We start from the raw sequence: 15,757 nt of genomic DNA on the forward strand, positions 1-15,757 counted from the left end.
AATGACTGAGGCAGCTACAATGATACAACCAAACCTCAGAAGGTCAACCGTGGCCTCAATTATCAGAACTTTCCGCAATGAGAACCGGTAAGTTATCAGCATGCACTAAATATTGTGCTACTTTCAATTGTCAAATGACTGCATACCATTGTGTATCACTGAATAGGTGATGTGGCCAAGTGTCTTCTTACTCTAATGTTCCCTGTAGAATTGTGACCAGGCCAAATAGTGGAGGCAGAGGCAAAATTCTAACTGACCAACAAGAGCAGGCTGTGGTTGATTTGGTTCGGGCCAGAAATGATATTCGCCTTACAGAAATTCGCCAGCATATCTTGGACAATGAAGACATGTTCAACAATGTGGGATCCATAAGTTTGCCGACTATTGCACGCATACTGAAAAGGCACCAGGTATCTATAAAACAACTATACCGTATGCCTTTTGAAAGAAATGCAGACCGAGTTAAGCAACTGAGGACTGAGTATGTTCAGGTAAATTCAGTTTCAAGATGGCTGTTGTAAAAACATTCCCAAAAATTCTACATTGTACAGTAACCTCTAAATCTGTTTCCAAAATGTATTTTTAGAGGGTGATGGAGCTGGATGCTGATGATGACCATCACAAATTCATATATTTGGATGAGGCAGGTTTTAATCTGGCCAAGACAAGGAGGAGAGGTCGGAATTTCATTGGCCAGCGGGCAACCATCCAAGTACCTGGACAACGTGCGGCTAACATTACCATGTGTGCAGCTATATCAGAAGATGGTGTGGTGGGACGCAGACCTCATATTGGACCATATAATGCAGCTCTCCTTGTCACCTTTCTTGATGAGCTCGATCAGGTTTGTAGAGCTGAAGGTGTGACCTATGTCATTGTGTGGGACAATGTCAGGTTCCATCATGCTCATGTGGTGCAAGCATGGTTTCAGGCCCATGCACAATTTACCACCCTGTATTTACCCCCATACTCTCCCTTCCTTAACCCGATTGAGAAATTTTTCTCCGCATGGAGATGGAAGGTTCATGATAGGCACCCTCATGAACAAGTCACTCTTCTCCAGGCCATGGATGACGCCTGCAATGACATCACAGCAGACCAGTGTCAGGCCTGGATTCGCCATGCCCGAAGGTTTTTTCCAAGATGTTTGGCTAATGAAAACATCCATTGTGATGTAGATGAGAACCTGTGGCCAAATCCACAACACAGAGTTGATGACAATGTTGAAGTACAGTAATCACTCCTGTTTTGTTTCTTACAATACAAGCAAGCAAGTTGAGGAACACTGCATTTGATGTTTTACAGTACTGTCTTTTCTTTTCTATTTCATGGCTAATTATTTTTGCTTTGATTCAAATAAACCTATGTTGTAATTGTACGGTAGAGTTTTGCCTCAATATATTACAAACTTTGTTCAATGATTCCACTGTGTCTGTAGTATTCTCTCTACTACTGCAGTACTTTTACTGAGATGTATTTACTGTACATGTAGTACCATAATGAAACCTGTATCACCTATTTTGTTCTACAATATTTAATGATTGTACGAACAATGACACAGTGAAACTATCGTTTGCTTGTGTGTGGGTGATCTATAGTTATGTTTCAATGGTATTTCACAGTAAAGTTGTGTTTTGAACCAATGATTGTGCAAGATTTCTTTAAAGATGTGAATGCGCAAGGCAGTGTTTTGAACATTAGACAGCCTGTGTTACAAGTGATAACCGTTTTGTGTCTAGAGTTGTGAAAAATGACATCAAGGTTCTGAAAATAGTAGCAAAGTGATTGTAAAAAACTGTAAATGAATAACGTAAAAAATCAACTGGATGTGGCGCCACCTATCGACACGAAAAAGACATTGAAAAGTGTTTGTTGAAAAAATGAACACTAGAGGACACAGGAGTCCATCACATCACAGCCTCAAACTCTTCCAAAACGTTTCGTTTTTATGGTATTCTTCTGTGTCTTTTATGTACTTTTTAATATGTACATTTTCTGTTCATTCTAGTGGTTGTGTCTTACGTTGTCTTGTGTTGTACAAGTTGCATTAAAATAAAATAAAAACTATTCAGTAATCTTATGCTTTGTTAAAAAAATTAAATTAAAAATAAATTTAAAAATTACATTTCTCAAATATAATACATACATACATACATAAATTAAGAATAAAACAACATGTTCAATAAATGATCACCGCTATAATTAAATAAATTAAATAAAAATAAGTGGCAGATAATAATAATGGATTATGATTATTGTTAGCTATTATACATATACGCCAATACAATACACCATTTATTTAGCAGAAAATATATTTTAATTCCAATTTCATTTTGTTTTTTAAGTGCACGCTTTCCACGGTGTGGTCGGACCATAGACGCGCGCGTCACCTTTCGTGCACGCTCGCGCCTGTGCTTTGTGGACGCGCTCTCGGAAGACGCGCTACGTCATTTCCGTTCTCCACAGACAGGAGGGTGGGGACAAACAGCTGGTAAGCGATGCCGTGATCCGAGCTCCGATCGGGCTGTTTTGCACACCGATAAACGCCTTTCCCGGAGCCACTACAGGTAACGTTAGGACCCGAGTCCGTTACTCCCCGCAGTCCCGGAGAAGCCGTCAGCGCGGGGTTTTGACGTTTTGAGGTTTTTTTTTTCAATCCGTGTCAACGAGAGGTGCTAACGGCTAACTGAGATTAGCTTCATAAACACTGAGGATTTTTTGTAGAATCGTTTGAAGCGTGATTCTGTTCTTGTTAAAGGAGTGAAACGATGGCAGTCTGACATTAAAGTGGTGTTTCGGTCTCATGAAGCGGTTTTGGTTGATCTGAACCTGCTTTGAGCCGTTAAACCTCATAAAATCTGCTGCAGTCGGACTGTTTGATCTTAATTACTTCAATTAACGGCGTAATTAAATCACACTGGGGCTGGAGACCCTTCAACGCCATTGAAAAATCAGTGATAAGATTCACTGGAGCCCTTTAACAACCTAATGACAGCGGACGGGTGTCATACACACCCAAAGCCATGTCATTTGGGATGGTTCAGTGTTTTTCTGAATGAACCATTTTGTGTGTCAGATCAATGCAACATGTATTCAGTCATCGTAATACGGTCATCTCAGGTTCTATTGGGAGTTTATCACAGGGTAACCAGTCCTGACTGTTAGTTTTGGTGGGGCTTGGTTTTGTTTTCGCTGGAATGAGTGTTCAGGAGATCTCAGACTGGTTTATGTCAGTGCATTTTGTGTGTCAGGAGGATCCAGATTCCTGTAGTGGTTCTAGTGGCTGTAGCTCTCAGAATATTTTGGGATATTTATACTCTTATGCACACCAGTGTAACTCTGTACGTAGGTTAAATTACACTGAGCAGTCTGTGAAGTAAGATGTGTTTGTCGCCCCGTGAAAGCAAAGGGTTGCTGGAACATTTCAGATGTATTTTTATTGGAATAATCTGATTGTTTTTGGGGTTCTTTAGCAGTGGGTTTGATTTCAGGAACCAGATTTGGTTATAACAACCAAATTTGGAAATGTAACCATTTATATATATATATATATATATATATATATATATATATCACACACACACGTAGAGCAAATCTCAACTGCTAATATGTTAAATATGACTATAAGGCATAAAGATATTATAAACATTAACATAATGGTTTTCTGTAAAGCTGCTTTAAAACAATGTGTATTGTAAAAAAATGTATACATATAAATTTAACTTGACTTGGCCTGTGCAAAGTAATGTAAGTGAATTTCTGGTTTCTTTTACTGCGTGTATTGTTTGTTGGGGTTTTAAAGGGTGTCATACACAGCCAAGATGTTTCTTCATCAGATTTGGAGAAATACATCATTCTGCCGCTTGCTCACCAATGGATCCTCTGCAGTGAATGGGTGCCATCAGAATGAGAGTCTTGAGAAGACAAAAGCTGTGTGTTTGTAAGAAACAAATCCAACATTAAGGTGTATTAACTAGAAACGGTTGCTTCCGGCCTAAATACAAGCTCAGTATCCATTTGTTTAGAGCTGTTTTTTCTTGTAAACCATGCTTGATCTGTGCAGATTTTTCTCCTATGTCAGACCAGATCGCTTCTTCACTTGAGAAAGCAATATTATGGACAGAGAATCTGTGTTTTAGCCGGAAACAACAGTTTGAAGTTAAATCGTCTTAATGCTGGATTTGTTTAATCTTTTGTCTTCTCCAGATGTTAACTGCTGGACTGGAGTGCTGTGAATTATTGCAATGTTTTTATCAGCTGTTTGGACTCTCATTCTGACGGCACCCATTCCTCCAAAGCATCCATTGGTGAACAATTGACAGAATGCTAAATTTCATCCTAACTTTTTACATTTTTGGGTGAACTGTTCCTTTAAAGATGAGGGCATGTCATGCAACCTATGGATCCGTGTTTGCTTCTGATTTGACTGGCTTCTACCAATTGACAGACGAGTTTATGATTTGATGTACATTTGAAGTCAGCAACTAAAGATATGTAAAGCATTTTTTCCTCCTTTTTAAAAGCTGATAAACTTGTATTTTGCACAAGCTGCATTATGTCCTGTTATCTATAATATGCAAGCGTAAAAAACAGCATTTTAACATTGCGTGATTGCGATCCTAATTGTTAGTTTCCACATTCTTCACACTGGATTCTGAAGAAGCCTGTGATTAGTTTGTTAGATGTCTGTGAGCAGGTCAATTACTCTCTTCTGCATTAACCTCATTGTGTTTTGCAACTATGGTTTTCGTTAAACCCTCTTTTGAAAAGCGCTGCGAGCAGACGGCTGGCCCCTCTGAGCTATTGTAGCCCGATTCTCTAGAATGAGACTTGCTGGCAATGGCTTCTCTGAGTTCATGTGGAATGTATTTCCTGTTTGGGTCCCTTCAGTTTGGGAATGAAAGAAAAAGCATGACTGGATGCTGCAGTAGTGCTAGTTATTTAAAGTCATTTTCTCATGATGCCCGGAACATTTCGTGTTTTTTTTTTTTTTTTATTAAATTTTTTTTCTGACCTGTTGACAATGCAGGAATATTTTTATTGGCTTGTAGGTTTTGCACTGTGTGTGAAATAGATTTGACCTATTCATGCATTTTGGGAGGCTGGAAAGGAAATCTTTTTGTGTTTGTCTATTATCGAAATGAGTCAAATCTGTGAGAATTATGGTTTGAGCGTTTGAATTGCTTTGCGTTTGTTCACAAAGATTTTAAAAATGTCTTAAAAAGTCACCCTTTTACAAATTAAGGTCTTAAAAAGATAAATCCTATCCAATAGTTCATGGCTTTAAATGTTGCATACGACTTTGTCATCTTTTAATATGATTTAATATTCTTAAATAAGGTGGAAAATTAAGATATTAAGTCTTGTTTTCTGAGAAATTGAACAAAATGAAGTCAGTGTATGCTTGACACAAGAACCGATATCAGTGAATGTGGTGCAAAACTTTTTTTTTTCTTTGAATTTGAATTATAAACTCACTTCGTTTTGATCAGTTTCTCAGAAAACAAGACTTCTCTCATTTCCCAACACAAGTAGATGTACCTGGATTTTTAGAGTAAAGAAAAAAACAAGACAAAAACACTAAGGAAGGACAGCACTTTTTGGTATTTCCAAAAAAGTAAGAAAGATCTGTTGGAAGTTGCGTTTGTAGACATTGAAGTGTTGCTAGTACAACACATTATGTGCTTCTTAGACATTTAGAGAACATATTGTTTCCTTTGATTTGTTGGTTACATTTACTTTCAGAAAGCCCACAGAAGCCCGGTGTTGGCATTTCTGTATGTTTATAGATGTTATGCGTCCTGTGAAACACAATCACGTCTGTTTCTTTATTTGACCAGTGTTTGGAATATGAGCAGCGGTGTTGGCTAATACTGTTGCTATGGAAATAATGCTCATGTCGTCCGTGGACAGCTGAATACGCTGTTTTCATGAAGTTTCAGTTCTTCTCAGAATAATTCTTTACGAAATAATGATGTTTGCTCTTATGACAGTCTGTGAATGTAGAATTGGTTTTCTTTGCTTTCTAGTTCGGAGGGAAGTTTCAAGGTTGCATGCATTTAGGTTTGGATTCAACGTGAGCCCAAAGCCTGTGTGTGTGTGTGCTGGCCGGGCCGGCAGGCTGAAAGATATCCCCCTAACAAAGCATTCCAGTGTTGTTGGGAATATGCTGCATTCTCTTGCTGACTGCTATTGCAGTTTAGAATGTCACAATGAAATCTTTTCATGGGGGATGGGTGTGTGAGTTGGTGAGTGTGTGTGTGTGTGTGTGTGTGTGTGTGTGTGTTTCTAACACAAGTCAGATTAGCCGTTCTCACTCTCCATGGTTTTTCTTTTTTTCTTGTACTAAAGTTTTGTCTGAAACAGAACTTAAGTAGCTTAATCTTTTTAAGAGAAGTTTGTCTAAAAGTTTACACTCTTTAAATAGTGTTGTCAAAAGACCCGGTACTTCGGTACCAAGTCGGTACTAAAAAATGAAAATGTCACGGTACCAGGTTTCTTTAAGTACCGGTGGTACCGAGGACCCGGTCATTTCCGCGAATCAGAAAATGCGGACGGAATCTCAAAATCCAGTCATGAAAATGAAACTTACGTTTTAATACGGACAGTCATGGAATTTGTCAAAGATAGCATAAATTAAACAAATCAAATCTACATATGGACCAGTATCTGTAAATGTTAAGCCGCAAAAGTTGGTTGAAATCTGAAACCTGCATGTTCTGCACATCTCTTTGTGAATGAATGAATGGCAGAGACGTGCGGGTTTGTTTACTACATAGACTGACGCGTGTGACGCTTGCAGTAATTTCAGCATCTGCCGTCTCAGTGAGGACATAAATACATAAATACATCACCAGAACTGTTATGAGTCACTTCACAAGCATTTTACAGTTTCATTTGAGTAAAACCAGTGTCAATTTAATAAAGGTATTCACAACATCCCGTCAAAATAAAAGTTCATTCTTACATAAAGGCATTGTGCTAGAAATATTACTATTATTTAGCAGAATGTATGTGATACTTCTACTACTGCTGAAAAAAAATAAAACTTTATTTTTTAAAGAAATAAATCACACAATATTTCTTCCATGTTTAAATTTTAATAGCAAATCCCCTTTATTTACCAAAAAATAAAATGTATTTAAATTTCATTAATTAAAACACAAATTAAATTTGGGTATAACTTGTTTACTGTTTTTCATAATTATATTACTTAAATAAGGATAAAGAATGGCATTGGTTTTATTTTTTAGTGATAAAGTTTTTTTTTATTAGCATATTTTTGTGTTTTGCTTTGGTACCGAAATTGGTACAGAGAACCGTGGATTTTCACTGGTATCGGTACCGAATACTGAAATTTTGGTATCGTGACAACACTAGTGCTAAAGAATTAATGAGCTTTCAGAGTGAAAGTTAAACTTTTAACTGTTGCAATTAAAGCTTCACATTCTATTGTTTGGGAAGTTGAGTTCTCAGTCTTTATCCCCTTTCACACTGTATGTTGGACCCGGAAAATTGCTGGAGAATTTCCGGATCGCCTTATGTGTGTATGTAAACATGTCCTGGGATTGATGCTGTGCTCGATCCAGGGGTTGGGGACCTAGTAACATTGCCGGATTTAGTCCCAGAACGAGCTCTGTGTGAACAAAAGCCAGAACCAGTGCTGTCAAGGGTGTGTCGTAGTGATGATGCACGTTATCGTGCAACTCTCTTACCGGGTGTTTTGAAGGAGGATCAACTTTCGCGACGAAAATATATGTGCAAACTGTAATGAAGCAGAGATCAGGTAGTTCTTCACAATCCTACCTGAAGCTGAGCTCATTCACCAGCTTAAGTAAATGTTAATGTGCCTAGCAGTTTCGTCCCGTAAATTACACGTCACATCCTGATGTCATGTGTCTTTACGGGTTGTGTGTGAACGCACGCACATTCTGGTTAATCACTGGCTGTGTAAAAGTGCAAAATCTAGCGACCCGAGAACAACTTCTGGGACACATTACCCATGTGTTTTCCAGAAAATCGCAGTGTGAAAGGGACTTTTGTTAAATTAATCACTTTATGCCAAGTTCACACGATTTTAGCCCCAATTTTCACTCGCTGACAGGTTTTGGCGAAATCGGCATCAAATTAGGGCTGTGCGATATGGACAAAAAAAACCTATCACGATTTTTTGATCAATTTTGCGATTTCGATTTTAATCACTATTTTGACACACACAGACATGCTTTACAGTCATAAATGCATTCAGTATTTTAAACATATTTCCAAAAGAAAACCAATGAGAGCTTTATCAAAAGTGTCTCTAGAACAGACATAAGTCAAAATAATCACCAAGTAAAGATGTCAAACAAAATGTCTAGACATATGGAAAAAAATAATATGGATTACATCATCAGAGAGTAGCCAGTTTGTTTTGGTTTGAATATTTTCATTTAAAAGAAGACATTTCAAGCTGTCTGTAATATATAGCCTATGTTTCTCAAATCTGTGAGGCACACGCTGAGTTTAGTTCACATGCAATGCAAGTGATCGTGCTGGTGCCTTATTACATTGTCTGCTAGGCTATATATTTGCTTCTTATTTTTTAAATACGGGCAACTGATTGATAAAACATTGATCAAAATGAAGATACAATTTATACAAACGAAAATCTTTAAAAAATCATTTTCTATAAACAAAACTTAATAAAGTCTTCAAAATCATGTTTTACCAAAAACAGCGATGTTGCTCCCCATGCAGTCTTCTTTGCCGTCTCCATCTCTACGTGCAGACTGAGCTCGTGCGTCATCTTCATGCCAGTTATTCAGCCAATAAAGTGTAGTATTTCAAAAATGTGTCTAGTACTGGGATCCGACCGACCGCGACCCGAATATCATTAAAATATTCGCAGGCACCCGCTCATTTTGGATCAACCCGCGCATCACTGACTCGCACGCAGATTTCCTTTGCTCTGTTAACAAAACCAGATGCGCGAGCTCAGATCATAGACTGTATAAGGATCAGATATATGCTGCCTTACAACGTGTCTACTCTCGCTCAACCTGTGTCCCGTGCACTCACAACTCTCTCTGTGCTCACGCGCAAGATATTAAATCTGTTCGCACCTTATAACCTTTTCTGTTCTCATCTTTTTACTGCTAGCAGTGTGAACGTTCTGTTCCGTTAACATGGGGTCGAAAAAAAAGGCTAGGCATCACAGACAGAGTGTGTGAACCTGGAGTTAGGCATATGCCCAGTCTGCTCTGTTCTCGCGCTCCACTTAGGTGCGCTGCATCCTGATTGGTTCAGATAACATACTGCGGGAGGTCGGGGCCGCGGAAAATCGTGCTATAAAGCGATTTAGAAATCGCGCACACTCAAATCGCGATTTTATTTTGATTTCGATTAATCGCACAGCCCTACATCAAATGCACAAAATCTGAGGCAAATTGGTGCTCGTTCAGGCGAGTGACTTATCAAATTATCAGAGGTTGTTTTTAGATCTAGCAATCAACACTCAAATAAAATATTGTTTACAATTTATATTCAAGACTGTTTTTATATAAACTCAAGGATGTAATTGTTTTTACTCCAATTCATTAAAACAACCATTTAAATGGTGTCATGAAAACTGTTTTTTTTACAGGTATGTTAAGTTAAAAAAATAAGGAAAAATGTATTATGTGAAGAAAAAATTAATACATATTTATCAATTGTTATTTCTTGCTAACTGTTGAGTTCATGGACATTTCCTTAGATAACTGTGACATTATGTGACATCTGTTGTTAACTGTTGGTTTGCCCGAAGCGTGAATTTGTATTTAGAAATGCATGGTTGGCAAATAACGATTGCTAGTGGTTGCCTTTTACATTTCAGTACATAAAATTTCACTTACCACATAAACCGAGAAAGCAGAGATCACTGAGGACGATGGCGAATTATTTCTAGATCCTGAGCACCAGTGACAAACATCTAATCTTGATAAATGTGTGATATTTACTGCAGCTTCAAAGTATAAACAGAGTACATGCAATCACGAATCTCAAAAGTGAAAGTGAAACTAAAAATCAATCGTGCATTCACAAGCAGTTTCAATGCCAGGCATAATAGCAGCTCCCTGATGCCCGCAGTTTATGTACAGTATAATTACCCAATGATATAACTGAGAGAGAAAGTATTGAAGTGTAGTTTCCTACCGTCTCGTATTTATTTCCTGTTGGGCTTCTGTATAGATGTAGTTTTCTTTCAGAACATGGTATTGGGACGCGGCGGATTGTGGGGGGTATCACGATGACGGCTCAACACATTGACAACCCAACCCTACATTTTTCAATAATTACAAAATTATAAAACAGGACTTAGATTTGTTCTCCCTGAATTTGATTGAATCCTAAAAAGCTGGTGTGTGTTGCATACCTGATTGTTGTCATGGATGGAGAGAAGTGATTTGTTATTTCAACCAAAAAATTTAGTTATAAATCATACACAGTAAGGCAATAAACATGAATTGAAAACTGAGTAGAGTCCATTTTGTTTGCATGTTGACTTAAATAATAAAATGGAATATTGCCAGTTATTGCAAAAGAAAATATAAAAAAAGTGTTAAATGGATGTTAATTGTATTTAACCCACTACAATCAGTAGAAATCAGGTTTTGAGTTGCAGTTATTTAAACATAGACTTAGCTCAGCATCTTAACATTGTCTGTCATCTCAGATATTTTCTTCAAGTTTTCCTATCAGAAAATCTACAGCAAGCGGATCAGCCGTCCGTCATCCCGCCGATGATGTCATCCGAAAAACAGGTGTTGCAGGAAGGACTGTCGGTTTTAGCGAGGGTTGAGTTTTGTCCTCTTCACGAGACGACTCTGAGCAGGGCTTTCCTTCACGCGCTGCTGTTTTTTCATTAGCCAAAACCAAAGATTTTATGGAACAAAGAGCACATTCTAAACTCAAAACAAATCTCACTGTTACCAGTTTATCCACGGCAGAATCGGAGCCGGCAGGACTGCTTATAGTAAGCAATGAGCTCATTCAGCATGAATGCAAGGCTCTTTTGTCTTAAGCTTTGTGTCACATTGTTCCAACTTTGCCAAAGGGCACAAGAAGAAAGTCTACCCTTCAACAGTTTTGGTTAAATTGTTTAGTCATGGATGGTGTTGGATCTCTAAATGTATAAGAAAATTAGGTGTCATTTAAGTCAATTAAAATCTTGTTTGGCATGCCAGGACCCTTACAGATTTATATTGATGTTGATGAGGAAATGGACTTTCACTGGAATATCATATCTTTCGACCTGATATCTGGAACTGTGATGGGTTTAGGTGGGGTGTTTGGTTTCTGAGGTAGCTAGTCTAAACTCCTTTGCTCGTCTACTTTCCCTTGTGACTAATTTTCCTCAGGAAAAAACCCCAAGAAGTCTTGTCTTCATTAATGTTCCTGAGCACTGCTAAAGTGGCTGAAACACCAGACACACAGCGTTTATTGTTCAAATATGTTTTTCCATTTGACAGTCTTACAGTATTTTACCAGGATGTTAACATACTAGACTGTATTATTTCTATGTTTTGGGTCTGATACTATTCGTTCGACAATGCCTTTCAAGTCATGTACCACGGTATCTCCATAGTACACCCAAGTACTTAAAATAAAACCTTTAATCATTCCATATTGTAGTCTCACCTTCTGATAGAATCACTGTATTGAGGTTGGATGTCATGAAGTAAAACATGAATTGGTTTCTTGTTTAATAGCTGTGTCCTAATCATTTAGAAGTCCTACTGCATAATAGTTCATGGGAATAGTTTGGTTTATGGCGCTTGCATTTTCAGAATCTGCCGTCGTGTGCAAAATTTAATATTTTTCACCATAGCAAAAATCAATGTTCGAAGAAATATGTTTGTGATTTGGATTGCGTAGTTGCATTGTGCATTGTTTTTGAGGTGCTTTGGTGGACAAAATGTAATAATTATTAATTATTAATAGTCAAAATCTCAACCTAGTAACCTTTTCCCATTACATTGTTGCCAATTATTTATTGATTATTGTGAATATCGCTGTAATATTGATCTAAATAGGGTTTATAGTTGTGTACTTTTGGAGGATGTAAAATGTATCACTTACAGACAAATCTGCTTTGATTATTTTTTAGCCTTCGCTGCAGTTTCTTGATATGATATCATGATGCATCTCAAGAAGATGTAATGGACATGTTTATTAATTTATCATCAAAACACTGAAAAATAGAGATTTTTTTCACTTATGTATTTCCCAGTCCAAACAAGTTTTTTTTTAATACAATTAAAATACTATTGTAATATTTGTTAATATTTGAATTGGCTTTTATTTTTTATATTTTCATTAATATTTTGGCTTAAGATTTAGTTTTATGTGCTTCTTTAATTTGTATTTATTTTAGTTTTATTCTGTTTAGTTGTAGTAATGTTTGGTGATGTAGTACAATTTCAGTTAGGTGCCAAGGCATTTATATTTTATTCTTAGCTTCATTTAAATTATTGAAAGTGTTTTTTAATCATTTCAGTTTTATTAAACAATCCAAGCACTAGTCCAAACTGAGACCTGTGAGTATATACGGCCAGAGCTCATAAAGTCATGGGTTGTTATTATTATTATTATTATTTTTATGGTGTCCGGTCCAGTTCTGTTGGGTATCAAGGAATGTAAAATCGCTTTGGGAAATGTGCAGGATAAAGCCAGATGAACTGGAGAGCAGGGAAATGTTTTGCACATTTAGAATCAAACTTGTTTTTTAACACGCAAGCCATCCTCACAGTTTTATATCTGAACGCTGCATTTAGAAACCACACGACCACAGAAACATTTCCATCACAAAAAAGTTCTCCGACACCCAGTGGTGTTTTGATCCACGTCAGGCCTGCTACCGAGCCAAGCGGCAGAGATGGCCATCGTTCCCACAATGCACCACGCGTGTGTGAAACCCGAGCCGTGCTCTCTTTTGGTGTGCTGCTGAAATGGAACCGTGAGTTGAAGCAGGGGTCCGGCCCTGAGGTGTATCTAAAACAAGAATTCTGGAGAGTTTCCTTGCTTGACCGCCTCGAGTTGAACAATTGCATTTGTTAAAGGTTGGTCTGGTATTGTTGCAGTCAGATCTGGTTTCACTATGTGTTTTCTTTTCTACTCTTGTTTTTGTTTAACAGGCCCGACCCTCTACAATCTCTGTAAATCACACGCATATGCAATTCAATCTTCACTCTGGGCGACTAACCAGAGTGTGAGTTGGAGGCTGTGTATAAGTGTAGCTAGACGTGTGCTGGTATTCGGTAATGTGATCACTGTAATGAATATGCACAAATGCATTTTGAATATGAATATGAATTTGTAATGCACTTTAAGAATTCTTTCCCCATCAACTGGTAAAAATAAACAACACTGCTGTATGCTGTTTAAAAGATGCATGTGCACTCTGATGTAAACAAGCACGCATGAGAAGCACATGAGGAACAAGTGAGACGCGCTGAATGAAAGCACATTCACTCTCTGACACCAGATGGCGCTAATCTGCAGAAAATTAAGCCCTTACCCTGGAAACCCCATAAATAAAGCAGCTGCATTTCTTTCTAAAATGTATTTAAATAGCCATTCAGATTTGTGGATTTGCTATTGTGTTCATCACAGCGCCAAATGCTTAAATATTTTATTTTTATTTGCATTTTAATCTGGACTTTAATATGCCCAAGTGTTTTGATTCTTTCTTGTTAATTCACACTTTACATTAGGGCTTCATTAGTTAACATTAATTAATTCATTAGTTAACATAAACTGCCAATGAAAAATTCTTCTAAACACGCAGAGAGAGAGAGAGAGAGAGAGAGAGAGTCTTACAAGCCATGCAGAATGGCCACACTTCATGTAAACACTTATTTGTTATATTTTGCTGTCAAAACAACGGAGTTCATTTAGAATTCTTCAGCTTTAAGATCAACCTTACTGACCGTTTCTCCATTCGTGGGCGGAGCTAATGCGCAAACGGCGATCTCATTGGCTGGTGCTCACCTATCATCGTCTCTGCTTTGTTTTCAGCAAATCAGTTCGATTGAACACTGACAACATGATTAATATTCATGAACCTAGCAGCTCATTAATCCTTGCATTTTAGATTGTTATTAGTAGTATTCGTATATAGTATTCATATATTAGTATACAGTAAACTAAAACTAAACTAGCCAATAGTGATTCTGTTGCCCAGGTGTGTGTAGAGAGTTGAGGCTTGTTAAAACACACAGTGTGTGTGTGTGTGTGTGTATATATAATATTTTGGTCGATTATAGGCAGTATGTGCTGACATAAGCACACTTGACAGCTGCACGCAGCACATGTGAGGATATGGGGGTCTCCTCTGTGTGCAACACTTGTGTTGTGTTCACCTGTTGTCTGTCTTCTGAATGGGAAACTCCAGAAATAATCCCACAGCCGCTCTGGAGTCAGTGCATAAATAGATCCACAGAATTAAATATTATATTGGTCCTTGAGGTGTGGAATGACAAGAAAGTGTAATGCATTTCCTTCTGTTGCTTTATTCTTTATAAAATGAAAAAAGTATGCTATAAATAAATATTTCATTACCATAAGTGAAGGTTGCCACTAACGTAATGCTTAAAGAAAGAGGAATTTGTTGCATTAATATAACATTATTTTAGCACTGTAAAACCCTCTCCAAAAAGTTGCATCTCATCCCCTTCAAACTAAAATGAAGAAATCAGCAAGAACATCTAGGGCTTCTTTGGACGTAGTTGTTGAGTTTGTATGAAGAAGCCCTAAATAATTATGCTGGTTTAGTAGTTTTAGTTTAAAGGGGCAGGATTCAGAGATGCAACTTCTTGGAGAAATACGGTTTTACTGTTCTGATATTTCATAATGTATTGGTTAATATGCAAAATCAGCAATTCCCAAACCTTTTTATTTTTCGCTGTACCCCTTTGACCTAAAGTATTTATTCATATTATAAGTTAATATTTAATTAATTTTCGGAAATCTGTTAATAGTCACGTGAAATGAAGGTAAACATATAAAACAAAAAATAATCTGTTTTATTTAGATTTTAATTATTAATATTCTTAATATTAATTTTTTTATTGAAATATTATTTAAAATATATATTTTTTTATCTTAAATTATTAGCTTTTTTACCCCAATTTGGACAACTAATAAAACTCTCTCTTTGAATTCACAGAATTAATACGAAATAATAAATAAAAAAAAAGCAAAAGTAGGCAGTGGTTAAATAACGAGTTGATGGTCTTAAGTCATCATCCTCAAACGTAATGTTTTGTCTAATCTGATTTCTGTAAGAACTAGTTTTTGAAGAGTGAAGTTTTCCAGCGATTTTATTAAACGTGTTTTTGCTCGGGTCGACCCACAAACCAAAACCTGTCTGGAAAACATTAGAGGAATTCATCTGAACATGTTTGTCGGTTTCTCGAGTTTCTCAATATAGCCGAGTTTTGCCTCTCGCTGCAGGTATGTTATGTCTGAATGATTAAAAGACGTCCTGATCTTCCCCTGACGAAAGCCGTCCTCTCGGTCTGTGTCTTTGCCCTGATAATGAGCCACCTTTCTGTGCGGAGGGGAACATTCCTGGGCTTTATTAGTAACAGATGTGAAGGTCGTTTTCAGAGTGTGTCCTGCGAGAGGTAAGCAGCTCTGAAGTGTGGTTTGGTGTTTTATCATTCATGTATGACGATAGTTGTTTAGTGTGATCGGCCGCCAGCCCTGAATACAACACAGCAAACGTTAGTTT

At 37.3% G+C, this 15,757-nt stretch overlaps 1 protein-coding gene across 2 annotated transcripts in view; it reads left to right on the forward strand.

The window, feature by feature from the left end:
- The first annotated feature begins 2,422 nt into the window (after positions 1-2,422).
- Positions 2,423-15,757, forward strand: part of LOC132156397 (granule associated Rac and RHOG effector protein 1-like) — a 37,418-nt gene continuing 24,083 nt past the window's right edge. The window contains exon 1 of one of the 2 annotated variants that reach the window (XM_059565393.1): positions 2,423-2,567. The gene's annotated coding sequence lies outside the window, so the exon portion shown is untranslated. The remainder of the gene's footprint in view (positions 2,568-15,757) is intronic. The other variant, XM_059565394.1, reaches the window with a different exon arrangement.

The sequence above is a fragment of the Carassius carassius genome, chromosome 13 (assembly GCF_963082965.1).
Source record: "Carassius carassius chromosome 13, fCarCar2.1, whole genome shotgun sequence".
Taxonomy (NCBI): Eukaryota; Metazoa; Chordata; class Actinopteri; order Cypriniformes; family Cyprinidae; genus Carassius; species Carassius carassius.